This window comes from Monodelphis domestica, chromosome 5, assembly GCF_027887165.1.
Source record: "Monodelphis domestica isolate mMonDom1 chromosome 5, mMonDom1.pri, whole genome shotgun sequence".
Lineage (NCBI taxonomy): Eukaryota > Metazoa > Chordata > Mammalia > Didelphimorphia > Didelphidae > Monodelphis > Monodelphis domestica.
Window position 1 is genome coordinate 730,266 of NC_077231.1, and position 13,313 is coordinate 743,578.

The window sequence follows — 13,313 nt, forward strand, 5'->3', positions numbered from 1 at the left end:
TTGGACATAGTTCCAAATTGTCCTCCAAAATGGTAGGATCAGTTCACAACTTCACCAACAATGCATTAGTGTCCCACTTTTGTCATATCCCCTCCGACATTTATCACTTTACTATCATAGACCAATCTGATAGGAATGAGGTGTTTTAATTTGCATTTCTTTAATAAAGTGATTTAAAACATTTTTCATATGATTATTGTTAGCTTTGATTTTTTCATCTGAAAGTTGCTTTTTCGGATCCTCTGAGCATTGTATTTTAGTAGATTTTACTTAATTCTCTATAAATCTGAGGAATTAGACCTTTATCAGAGAAATTTGCTATAAAAAAAATTTTCCCCCAGTTTGTTGTTTCCCTTCTAATCTTGGTTACATTGGATTTGTTTGTACAAAACCTTTTACAATTTAATATAATTAAGTTTATTCCTTTTATATCTTTTAATGCTCTCTCTTGTTTGGTCACAAATTCCTCCCTTCTCCATAGATCTGCCAGTTAATTCTGTGTTCCCCTAATTTACCTATGGTATATCTAAATCATATATCCATTTTTACTTTTGGTATAGGGTGTGAGATATTGGTCTGTGTCTAGTTTCTGCCATCGTCTTTTCCAGTTTTCCTAGCCGTTTTGTTAAATAGTGAGTTCTTATCCCCAAAGCCGGGATCTTTGAGTTTATTGCCCACCAGATTGCTGAGGTCATTTACCCCTGTGTATTGTGTGTCTTCGCTATTCCTTTCATCCACCATTCTATTTTTTAGCCAGTACCAGACTTTTGATGATTGCTGCTTTTTTAGTGCAGTTTGAGATCCGGTCCTACATAAGCTACCTTCCTTCACATTTTTTTTCTCATTAATTCCCTTGATATTCTTTTCCTGCAGATGAATTTTGTCATTTTTTCCAGTTCTAGAAGATGATTTTTTTGGTAATTTGATTGGTGTGGCACTGAATAAATAAATTAATGTAGGTAGAATCATAAGAGAATCACTGATGCAGAGTACACTGTACACAGCAACAACAACATTGGATGATGATCCACTTAGAAAGGCTTCATAGCTCCTCTGATCAAGACAATTGCTTCAAGATGATCCCAAAGGGCTGATAATGAAAAATGCTCTCCACTTCCAGAGAAAGACAGGAAAAAGCAATCGTGGAACTCTTAGTGCCAATTGAAGCTAATGGGCATTTTCTCCTTTCGTTTTTCTTGCTTTGACTTGGTTAATGTGGAAATAAAGGTTTTTACATGACCTCCTGTAGAAGGGGCCTCCCATTGCTGGCTTTCTGAATGGGTAGTGTAACCGCGAAAATAGGGGTTTCCAAGACTGAATTGCCAAAACTGTAAAGGTTTTGGCCAAACTATAAAGATAATTTTTAGTGTCTTGATTTAAATAAAAAATAAGTGGTCACATTGGAAAATTCCCAAATATGAAAATACCCAAGTCAGCTGGGTTTTATGGAGATTTTAATTAATATAAATGAAGGAATTAAAGGAAAAGAGAAAGAAGAGAGAAAATAGTAGAAAGGGCCTAGGCCAAATGGCCTAGGCCTGAGCCTTAAGGAAAAGCAAGTCAGTCTTTATCACTCACCACAAGATCATCTTCAAGCTGGGTTCTTCCACTCCGAACAGAAATTAGCCTCCAAACTGAATTCAGATTGTAACTGAATTCAATTCTCCTTTTAAAGAGATTTTTCTCTTATGTCACGTCCCCTAAATTTTCACATCTACCAATCATAGTAGACGCTTTTTCCCAGGACTGCCCATTCTTAGTTCTTATCTTTTTTTGTTCTCACCTTCTCTAGTTAGATTAAACCCTCTTGAGTACTTCACACCTCTTTTGTTAAGCTTGCCTTTTGTAAGTTGCTTGACCTTTTAGTGATTAATTTAACCTTTTTAGGTACTTGGCACCCTTTTGTATTAGATCTAAAAATAGACCTAGCTTAAGGTTTTGGCCTCACTATAAGTATAAGTTCTGGACTTTTCATTGTTTAATCAGGAATTTTCAACTTTATCTTCCCCTAAGGCACTGTCTGAGCAGGGTGGAGGAATTTGTTTTTTCAAGTCAACAGGCTTTTTTTATTAAGTACTTAACCATGTGCCAAGAACTATGGTAAATTGTGGGGATACAAATTCAAGCCAAAAGAGAGAAAATCACTGCCTGCAAGGAGCTTATATTATTCACCCCCCCCCCAATTTAAACATTATTTTATTTGGTTATTTTCAAACAATATTCCTTGGAAACAAAGATCCTTTTCTTATCCCCACCCCTCCCACTACCCCTCCCCTAGCCAATGCACAATTCTACTGGGTATCACATGTGTCCTTGCTTCAAACCCATTTCCATTTTGTTGGTATTTGTATTAGGGTGTTTATTTAGAGTCTCTCTTCATTCCTGTCCCTTCCACCCCTGTAGTCAAGCAGTTGCTTATCTTCGGTGTTTTTACTCCCACCATTTGTCCTTTGCTTGTGGATAGTGTTTTTTTCTCCTGGATCCCTGCAGAATGTTCAGGGACATTGTAGTGACACTAATGGAGAAGTCCATTACATTCTCTTGTACCACAGTGTGTCAGTCTCTGTGTATAATGTTTTCCCGGTTCTGCTCCTTTCGCTCTGCATCACTTCCTGGAGGCTGTTCCAGTCTCCATGGAATTCCTCCACTTTATTATTCCTTTGAGCACAATAGTATTCCATCACCAACATATACCACAATTTGTTCAGCCATTCCCCAATCGAAGGGCATTCCCTCATTTTTCCAGTTTTTGGCCACCACAAAGAGCGCAGCTATGAATATTCTTGTACACGTCTTTTTTCATTATTATCTCTTTGGGGTACAAGCCCAGCAGTACTATGGCTGGATCATAGGGCAGACATTCTTTTATCGCCCTTTGGGCATAGTTCCCAATTGCCCTCCAGAATGGTTGGATCAATTCACAACTCCACCAGCAATGCATTAATGTCCCTACTTTGCCACATCCCCTCCAGCATTCATTACTTTCCTTTGCTGTCATGTTGGCCAATCTGCTAGGTGTGAGGTGATACCTCAGAGTTGTTTGGATTTACATTTCTCTGACTATAAGAGATTTAGCACACTTTTTCATGTGCTTATTAATAGTATTGATTTCTTTGGCTGAAAGCTACCAGTTCATGTCCCTTGCCCATTTATCAATTGGGGAATGGCTTGATTTTTTGTACAATTGACTTAGCTCTTTATAAATTTGAGTAATTAGACCTTTATCAGAAGATTTTGTTATGAAAATTGTTTCCCAATTTGTTGCTTTGCTTCTCAATTTGGTTACATTGGTTTTGTTTGTACAAAACCTTTTTAATTTGATGTAATCAAAATGGTTTATTTGACATTTTGTGACACTTTCTATGTCTTGCTTGGTTTTAAAGTCTTTCTCTTCCCACAGGTCTGACATGTATATTATTCTGTGATCACCTAATTTACTTAAAGTTTCCTTCTTTATGTTCAAGTCATTCACCCATTCTGAGTTTATCTTGGTGTAGGGTGTGAGGTGTTGATCCAAACCTAGTCTCTCCCACACTGTCTTCCAGTTTTCCCAGCAGTTTTTGTCAAATAGTGGGTTTTTGTCCCAGAAGCTGGGCTCTTTGGGTTTGTCATAGACTGTCTTGCTGAGGTCACTTACCCCAAGTCTATTCCACTGATCCTCCTTTCTGTCTCTTAGCCAGTACCAAATTGTTTTGATGACCTTTGTAATATAGTTTGAGATCTGGGACTGCAAGGCCACCTTCCTTTGTATTTTTTTTTCATTATTTCCCTGGATATCCTTGACCCTTTGTTCTTCCAAATGAACTTTGTTATGGTTTTTTCTAAGTCAGTAAAAATTTTTTTGGAAGTTCAATGGGTATAACACTAAATAGATAAATAAGCTTGGGTATGATGGTCATTTTTATTATATTGGCTCATCCTACCCATGAGCAGTTAATGTTTTTCAAATTGCTCAAGTCTAGTTTTATTTGCGTGGAGAGTGTTTTGTAGTTGTGTTCATATAGTTCCTGTGTTTGTCTCAGGAGATAGATTCCTAAGTATTTTATTTTGTCTAAGGTGATTTTGAATGGGATTTCTCTTTCTAATTCTTGCCACTGAGCTGTGTTGGAAATATATAGAAATGCTGATGACTTATACAGGTTTATTTTGTAACCTGCAACTTTGCTAAAGTTGTTGATTATTTTGACTAGCTTTTTGGTTGATTCTCTAAGATTCTTTAAGTAAATCATCATATCATCCGCAAAGAGTGACAGCTTAGTCTCCTCCTTGCCTATTTTGATGCCTTCAATTTCTTTTTCTTCTCTAATTGCTACTGCTAGTGTTTCTAGTACAATGTCAAATAGTAGAGGTGATAATGGGCATCCTTGTTTTACTCCTGATCTTATTGGGAATGCATCTAGTTTATCCCCATTGCAGATGATATTAGCTGATGGTTTTAGATATATACTGTTTATTATTTTTAGGAACGACCCTTCTATTCCTATGCTTTCTAGTGTTTTTAATAGGAATAGGTGTTGTATTTTATCAAAGGCTTTTTCTGCATCTACTTAGATAATCATGTGATTTTTGTCTGTTTGTTTGTTGATATGGTCAATTATGTGGATGGTTTTCCTAATATTGAACCAGCCCTGCATCCCTGGTATAAATCCTACTTGATTATGGTGAATGATCCTCCTGATCATTGGCTGGAGTCTTTTTGCTAGTATCCTATTTAAGATTTTTGCATCTATATTCATTAGGGAGGTTGGTCTATAGTTTTCTTTCTCAGTTTTTGACCTGCCTGGCTTTGGAATCAGTACCATGTTTGTGTCATAAAAGGAATTTGGTAGCACTCCCTCTTTGCTTATTATGTCAAATAGTTTGTATAGTATTGGGATCAGCTGTTCTGTGAAAGTTTGATAGAATTCACTTGTGACTCCATCAGGCCCTGGGGATTTTTTCTTAGGGAATTCTTTGATGGCCTGTTGGATTTCATTTTCTGATATGGGATTATTTAAGAATTCTATTTCTTCTTCTGTTAGTCTAGGCAATTTATATTTTTGTAAATATTCATCCATATCATCTAGGTTGGTGTATTTATTGCCATATAGTTGGGCAAAGTAGTTTTTAATGATTGCCTTAATTTCCTCTTCATTGGAGGTGAGGTCCCCCTTTTCATCTTTGATGCTGTTAATTTGCTTTTCTTCTTTCCTTTTTTACATTAGATTGACCAGTACTTTGTCTATTTTGTCTATTTTTTCAAAGTACCAGCTTCTAGTCTTGCTTATTAGTTTAATAGTTCTATCACTTTTGAATTTATTAATTTCTCCCTTAATTTTTAAGATCTCCAGTTTGGTTTTCTTCTGGGTGGTTTTAATTTGTTCGCTTTCAAGTTTTTTGATTTGCATTTCCAATTCATTGATTTCTGCCCTCCCTAATTTGTTAATATATGCTCTCAAGGATATTAATTTTCCTCCGAGTACTGCTTTGGCTGCTTCCCATGAGGTTTGAAAGGATGTCTCACCATTGTCATTTTCCTCAATGAAATTATTAATTATTTCTATGAATTCTGGAGTATCATATTATTTAATTTCCAATTAATTTTTGATTTGGCTCTCCATGTACCCTTACTAATCATTATTTTTATTGTCTTATGATCTGAAAAGATTGCATTTATTATTTCTGCTTTTCTGCATTTGTATGCCATGTTTCTGTGACCTAATGTATGATCTATCTTTGTGAATGTGCCATGTGGTGCTGAGAAGGTGTATTCCTTTTTGTCCCTATTTATTTTTCTCCATATGTCTATTAACTCTAATTTTTCTAAGATTTCATTCACATCTTTTACCTCTTTCTTATTTATTTTTTGTTTTGATTTATCTAAATTTGATAGTGGTTGGTTCACGTCTCCCACTAATATGGTATTACTGTCTATTTCCTCCTTCAATTCTTCTAGTTTTTCCATTAGAAATTTGGGTGCTATACCATTTGGTGCATACATGTTGATTAGTGATAATTCCTCATTGTCTATACTCCCTTGAGGCCCAGAATGTCTTACTCCATCCTTTAATTCTAACCTTGTGAGTATCAACCCGCCTCATATGTGTTTCTTGAAGACAACATATGGTAGGGTTTTGGATTCTAATCCATTCTGCTATTCGTCTTCGTTTTATGGGTGAGTTCATCCCATTCACGTTCAAAGTTAAGATTGTCACTTGTGGATTCCCTGGCATTTTGATATCCTCCCCTAATTCTGACCTTTCTTCTTTAGCTATAACCTTTTAAACCAGTGGTTTACTTTATATTAGTCCCCCTAGTCCCCTCCCTTGATATGCTTCCCTTTCTAGTCCCTCCCTTTTTGTTCCCTTCCCCTCCCCTCTCTCCTTCCCTCCCTTTTTATACTCCCTCCCCCCACCCCTCCTTAATTTCCCCTTCTCTCTTACCCTGTTGGATAAGATAAAGTTCAAGATCCCAATGGATCTAGATGTTCTAAGCTCTCAAAGTTGATTTCACTGAGAGTAAGGTTTAAGTAATACCAATTAGCACTTTCTTCCTCTCCTCCCTATAGGAAATTCCTTCCCCTCCCCTTCCCATGTATATCTTTGTGTGAGAAAAATTATTCTATTTAGTTTTTTCTATTTCTTGAAGTATATCTTAGTACCATCAACAATTCACCCCCGCCCTTTTTCTTTCACCCCCCTTTTCTCCATATTGTCTTAATGCCCCAATCATTCCCTATGCGTGATTCTTCTAACTACTCTAATGATGTATACAATTTTTGAGAGTTACACATTACATTTTCCCCACATATTAATATATATAATTTGATATAAATGTAGTCCTTATAGAAGAGAGTTTGAATAAAAGAAAAAGATAACATTTTTCTCCTTTTCCCATTCCTTCATATTTACCTTTTCAAGTTTTCCTTGCTCTTTGTGTTTGGATGTTGAACTTTCCACAGAGCTCTGATCTTTTCTTTACAAAAACTTGGAAATCTTCTATTTTGTTGAATGCCCATACTTTCCCCTGGAAGTATATAGTCAATTTTGATGGATAGCTGATTCTTGGTTGAAGACCCAGCTCTCTTGCCTTTCTGAAAATCATGTTCCATGCCTTACAGTCGTTCAGAGTGGAAATTGCAAGATCTTGTGTGACCCTGATTGGCATTCCTTTATATCTAAATTGTCTTTTTCTGGCTTCTTGTAAGATTTTTTCTTTTGCTTGAAAGCTTTGGAATTTGGCAATTACATTCATGGGAGTTGTCTTTTGGGGATTTAGTGTAGAGGGTGTTCTGTGAACTCTTTCAATGCCTGTATTTCCCCCTTGTTCTAGAATCTCTGGGCAGTTTTCTTTGATGATATCTTGTATTATGGTGTCGAGATTACTATTTATTTCTGGCTTTTCTGGTAAGCCAATTATTCTCAGATTGTCTCTCCTTCCTCTGTTTTCCTTATCTGTCACCTTGTCAATGAGGTATTTTATGTTATCTTCTAATTTCTTAGTCCTTTGGCTTTGCTTTATTAATTCTTGCTCTTTTGCAAGATCATTGTCTTCCAGTTGCCTGATTCTGACCTTTAAGGCCTGGTTTTCCTCTTCATTTTGTTCTGTCCTGCTATTTGACGCTTCAAGCTATTTCTGTAGTTGTGTTTTTTCATGCTTCTGATTGCTGAGTTGCTTTTGCATTATTTCCCATATTTCCTGCCAGAAGGCTTCCATCTTTTTGATAACTTCCAATTTAAATTCTTCAAGAGCTTGTGGACAATTTCCATTTCTATTGGAAGGTTTTGGAGCATTTGTTTGTGCTTCCTCTTCTGCTATTTCCTGTTTTTTGTGTTTTCCCTCCATAAAATGTATCCAATGTCACCCCCTTCTTCTTGTTTTCTTGATGTTGGGGTGTTGGGGTTCTTGGGTACAGTTTGCCATCTCTGTGTTTTGTTTGTTTTTTTCCTCCTTCCTCCCTTTTCCAGTCAGAAATCTGAATGAGTAGTACTTGCTCTCATAATGGTCAAAGCTTTAGTCTCAGGCTAATTCTAGGTTCTTTGCAGCTGTGCTGTTGTCCTGGGGAGGCCCAAGGACTGCCCTCCCCTGGCTTCCAGCATTTTGGGAGTTAGTGCTCTCCGGTGAAAGTCTTTGGTGGTCTTAGCTAACTCCCAAGACCTGTAGGTGCCCCTTGCTCACGTCAGGGGATCCCTTCACACACTCGGTGATTACAGCGTGCTAGTTCTGGGTGCCTGAGACCTGTGCTCCCCTAGCCCGCCTGCCAGGGTTTCGGATGTTAGTACTCTCAGGAGAAAGACCTTATCTTATTCAGGTCCCAGGCCTGGGGCTTCCTGTTGTTCAGTCCTGGGGTGCCCCTCCCTTACTTGTTGATTCTGGCCAGTGCTGACTTTAACTCTGGCTCCGACTGTTTGGTGGGGGAGGGGAGGGTGGGTCAGCCATTCGTTCCCTTATATTGTGGAGGTGCCAGAATCCCACCTACCTTCAGAGCTTCAACTTGTTGTGGGGTCTTTCCATTCTTATGAGGATGATTGTTTTTTTTTATTTTGGGAGAGTCTTTTGCGGTCATCTGTGTCCTTGGGTCTGAGGAGAGGAAACAAGCCACGTCTACTCCGCAGCCATGCTTACCCAGAAGTCCAAGTGGAGTAATTTTAAAGTTCTCAATACATTCCTGACCAAGTACCTCCATTGTAGAAAATGGGGAACAGCTTAACCAAATCTGAAGTAGCGTCTGAGCAGTTTTTTAGATTCACAGTAGGGAAAGGACTGGATGAAGCATGAAAATTTGAAGCTCCACATTTTCAAGAAATTCATGTTGAGGAATGAAAGAGATTACAAATGAGCAAACAAGAAAGTCCCTTAGGTGCACTGAAATGCTCCCAAGTGGGTGGCTTTTGTTCAGCCCCTTGACCATTCTGGAGCATGATTTGTCTTTCCCCTTGATCTTCCTAAAGGTTCCCAGGACACAATTTCAGCTCTACCTGGGAGCCAAACATAAGCCGGAGCTTCTGTGCAGGAATGGTGAGAGTGGATGAGGTGGAATAACCTTGTGGAGATTCCTGTCACCTCTTAGGAGGTGCCATTCCTTTTTCCCTGCCTCCTGGCAGCCAGAGAGGGAAGTTCTCTAGCCCTGTCCGTGCATTCCTAGAGTGGAGAAATCCATCTATGAGGATCTGATTATTGAGGAACCATTAAGGGTAATGGACAAACCATTGATGAAGAGGCTTTTTTACAAGATGAGAACCAATCACTGGAATTCAAAATGAATAAGGTGACACTGCCACCAGGGAAGGTGAAATCAAAGCCACTAGTGGAAGTTTTTTGCCCAATTATATGCCAACAAATTTAACCAGGTACAAGTGAAATGGAGGGATTCTTACAAACGTATAAACTGTCTAGACCAGTGTTGGTGAACCGTGTACAGAACACGTACCCAAACTGCCTATGAGCCTACCCCGCCCCCCCCCCAGCCCATTAAACCAGACAGTGGAGGAAGTGTTCACTGTTGGGCTCCGCCCCTTCACCCCCTTCTCTTTCTCCTGGCTTGCGGGGTGGGGGTGGGGGTGGGGAATGGAGCTGCCATCACAGCAGCAGGGCCAGCTCTGACGGTGGACTGGGGCTCACAGCTGCTGTCCAAGAAAGCAGCTGGCAGGAGTGGCCCAAGGCGCCAGACTCGAGCCATTCTGTTCTCCAAATGGAGGTGTGTGTTGGAATGCCGCTTTTGACACTAGACTGGGGGGGGGGGGGAGTAGGGCCTCTGGCCAGCCCCTCACTACCTCTTCCTCTCCCAGTAAGCCAGTGTGGTGCCAAGTAGCAATGTGGCGTAGACAGGTTCTTCTGCGTCCCGGGATGTTCAGGTTTCTGCCTGCAGCCACAGGTTCAAATCCCACTCTTTACAGATTAGAGCTCCTCCTTTTAGGGGTGGAGGTTGAAAGCGGTACTAGTGGGAGTGGCTACTAGTGCCCGTGGGAGTAAGAAGTTCCCGCTGTCCCTGGAAGCGCCCCCAGCTGGCTCCACTCTTAGCACTTCCGCCGGCTTGTCAGTCCCTGCGGAAGCTAAGAGGACAGTCCCCTTGCCTGGGCTCCCAGCCAAAGCTGGGGTGAAGCGGAGCCCCAGAAAGGAGCCGATCTGCCGGAGCGGGTAACCAGGATCCCCAGCCCTCCTTCCTAGGTGAAAACTGGGGGCCCGAGGAATCTTCCTCCCTGTCCAGGGCCCTGAGGGCCCTCCACGCTCCTAGGCCTGGCCCTGAGCTCCAGCGTCTCCTCCTCTTCCTGGCCCCGCCTTGGACGCCCGAACTTCCTCCAGCCTGGCCCATTGCCCGTCCCGGACCCCAGTGTCTGTCTCCTGCCCTGCTCTGCTTCGGCCCCGGGGGCCTTCTGTCCGTGGACTCCGGGCCTCCCTCGAGGCTTCCTCGCCTTCCTGGGAAGTCTGCGAGCCTGGGATAAGCGATGAGCAGCGTCGGAGAAGGCTCGAGGCCAGCTTCCCTCCGAATCCGAAGGCCAACTTGGTCTGACCTAGCAAGGGGAGGAGATCCCGGCAGTGGCCCCCGTGCCTCCGGGATCGCAGGTTGGGCCAAGCCCGAGCTCCACCGGGATGCGGAGCTTCAGGAAAAGCCACCCCCCCCCCCCCCAGCCCGCAGAGATGCAAAGAAGCCTTGTGTGCTTATTGCTTGGCCCCATGGATTGGGGCTCTTGTTCTAGAATCTTCTGGGCACACTTGGAGGCAGGAAGGAAGAGCCCCTATTAACCTGGGGCCAGCCAGGCTCTTCCCTCAAAGTTCGGGGCCCCAGCTCTGGGCTCCACTTGGCTTCTGCAGTCCATTGGAGACTTCCCTGGGTCACGTGATCCACGCTCAACCCGGGGATGTGAGCAACAACTTGACTCACACACTGAGTGAGGCAGAGTCTTACAAAGTTATTGGCCTCCGAGTCCAATGGCCAGGCAGGGCAGGATGGCTGGTGATGGCAGGGTTTGACTTCAGCTGCTTCTTCCATGTCTAACCAAGCTCTAGGCCCACCACAGGACCTGCTTCAGATGCCTTCTTGGTCTGATGAAAACGTTCTCCACAGCCACAGAAAGAATGCACGTGCCTTTGAGATTTTTCTGCTCTTCCATAAAATAGTGGGCATCATGGCTCTGGCCAAGGAGATCACGGCTGGGGAAAGGGGAAGTCATCATGACAGCAGGCATACCTTCCTGTGGCAGCACGCCAGGAGCCTCACCCAAACGAGCTGAAGGAAGCACCAGCTCTTCCTAATTGGTGAACAATTGGGAGTTCTCTAAGCAGAAAAGCAGAGGTGAAACCAGTTCTAAGAAAGTTTGGCAAAAGAGCCCAACAAGCAAAGTCATCCCAAGGAAGAAAATGGATGACACACTCTTCCCCACAGAGGCCGGCAATGGAAGCACTGTGGCCTTCTGAGCCCAACATCGCAAAATCATCGAGTCCAGCAGCTTTTCCCGTCTTTGCTAAGCATTTCTGGAGGAGATACAATTTTCAAATGGACAGAATAGCCCCCAAAAGGGAATAGAAATCTGTAGAAAAGGCTTGGACAAAACAAGGCTCCGGATCAACATCTCTCCAAGATTCTTTGGCCATCAGCTACATACTGATCCAGAGCTGTCCCTGGTAAATACATGGGTAGGGAACGAGGGGCCTTGGCACTCTTCTGGAATTGCTGGAAGTCCGAATGTTGTAAAGATTAAAGTTTAGGGAATATGGGGAGACTGAGGCATCTGAGGCAGGTAGAAATTAGTTTCTCTCTGCAAGAAGTATTATATTTTTTAGAGGTTTATTAAAGGTTAAAGATTAAAGAATATACAAGTAAGAAACATGTGCCTAGGCCAGAGGCCTAGACAAAATGACCTCACATCATGCAAGAGATGCGCCTGCTCCAAAACGGAAGTCCAAAAAGAGCCAAGAGACCTCTCAAAAGCCTTTGAATCAGCTTAAATACCTTCTTGATCTCGGCCCAGGTGAGATTACAAGGCATTCTGGGGAAGTGGAGCAAAGGCTCATGGGGATTGTAGTCCTGTATTCGAGTCTATTTTTTACAATGTGGCTTACAGAAATTCTGTCCAGAAGGAAAGATAGAGGAGAACAGAGAAGAACCTGATGGATCGTGGGTCATTTTTCTTACTGGTCCTGTTGACAAGTAGTTGACTGTTGTCTTGGACTGCCTTTCTTCGCATAATTACTAAAGTTGGGCTTCTTTATCTCTGAACTCAGCTCAGCATCCGGCTGGTCAGTTTAGAAATGCAGCTCCTCTGTTAGTCACGTGAATGGCCTCAGAGTGTGGGATGGGCAGGGAGTCGGGCCCCAGATCTTTAGCCATCGAGCTGCCCTTCGAGGCTGTCTGGTTGGCTGTCCAGAAGTCTGCACTGTTACTGTGCGCCTAGATCCCAACAAAGACGCCTTCTGCGTCTCTTGGGAGAAAGGGGGGCCTGTGACTCACTCCAAGCCGTCCCGCTGTGCCCTGCCCTCGGTTCATTGCCAGCCATGTGGTACTCAGTCCCATGATGCCGTCTCTGCTCTCCTCCCGACAGACGCTCTAGGATGGGAACCATCTTCAGCATCAATGGAGGCCAATCACCGCCCGTTTATTGGCTGGGCCCCTCCCCCAATCAGAAATGCTAGCTCGCTTGGAACCCCGTTTGCTGATGGCTTTGGGACCGGGCCATCCCGAGCAGCTGGCCAATTGGCCACAAGCCGGAAGTGGGGCTCCTCCAGGAAGTCGGGGACCCAGTCCCATGCGGTATCAGAGGAAGGCTCTGGGTGGCCTTAGCCTAGGAAGAGGTGAGCCGCCAGCCAGGCTAGCTTGGTGGAAACAACTTGGAGCGCAGACTCCTCTGAACACTCTAGACTAGGGGGACCCCCCCCCCCCAGCTATCTGAGACGCCCGTGGCTTCCCAGGGACTCCTTCCCGGCCAAGGGCGCCTCAGAGGCCCGAACTCAGACACAGGATCCATTCCCCGGCCTTGGCTGCAGCCTGGGCGGGGGAAATACCCGGAGACCCCCAGCGGGGAAGGGAGAGGGGGGAGGGGAGGGGCCGCTTTCCCCTAACCCGGCGCTACCCCAGCAGGCTTCTCGGGCAGCCTGGCCCCGCCCGGATTCTTTCTTTCCCCTCTTATTCTGCAGGGGGGAGGGGAAGAGAATGATTTGCGGACACCAAACTGTTTAAGGCCGAAACACAGCTTGGACCCAGGAGCCAGGAGTCCCCGGCACCCCCTTCTTTCCTCCAACAAGCACGCAGCCCCCGGACCAGGAGAGCAGACACTGCAGCCCCTGCGATCCCGGCTCCAGGGCAGGAGGCGGGGCCTCGGGAGGGGCGGGGCTAGAGC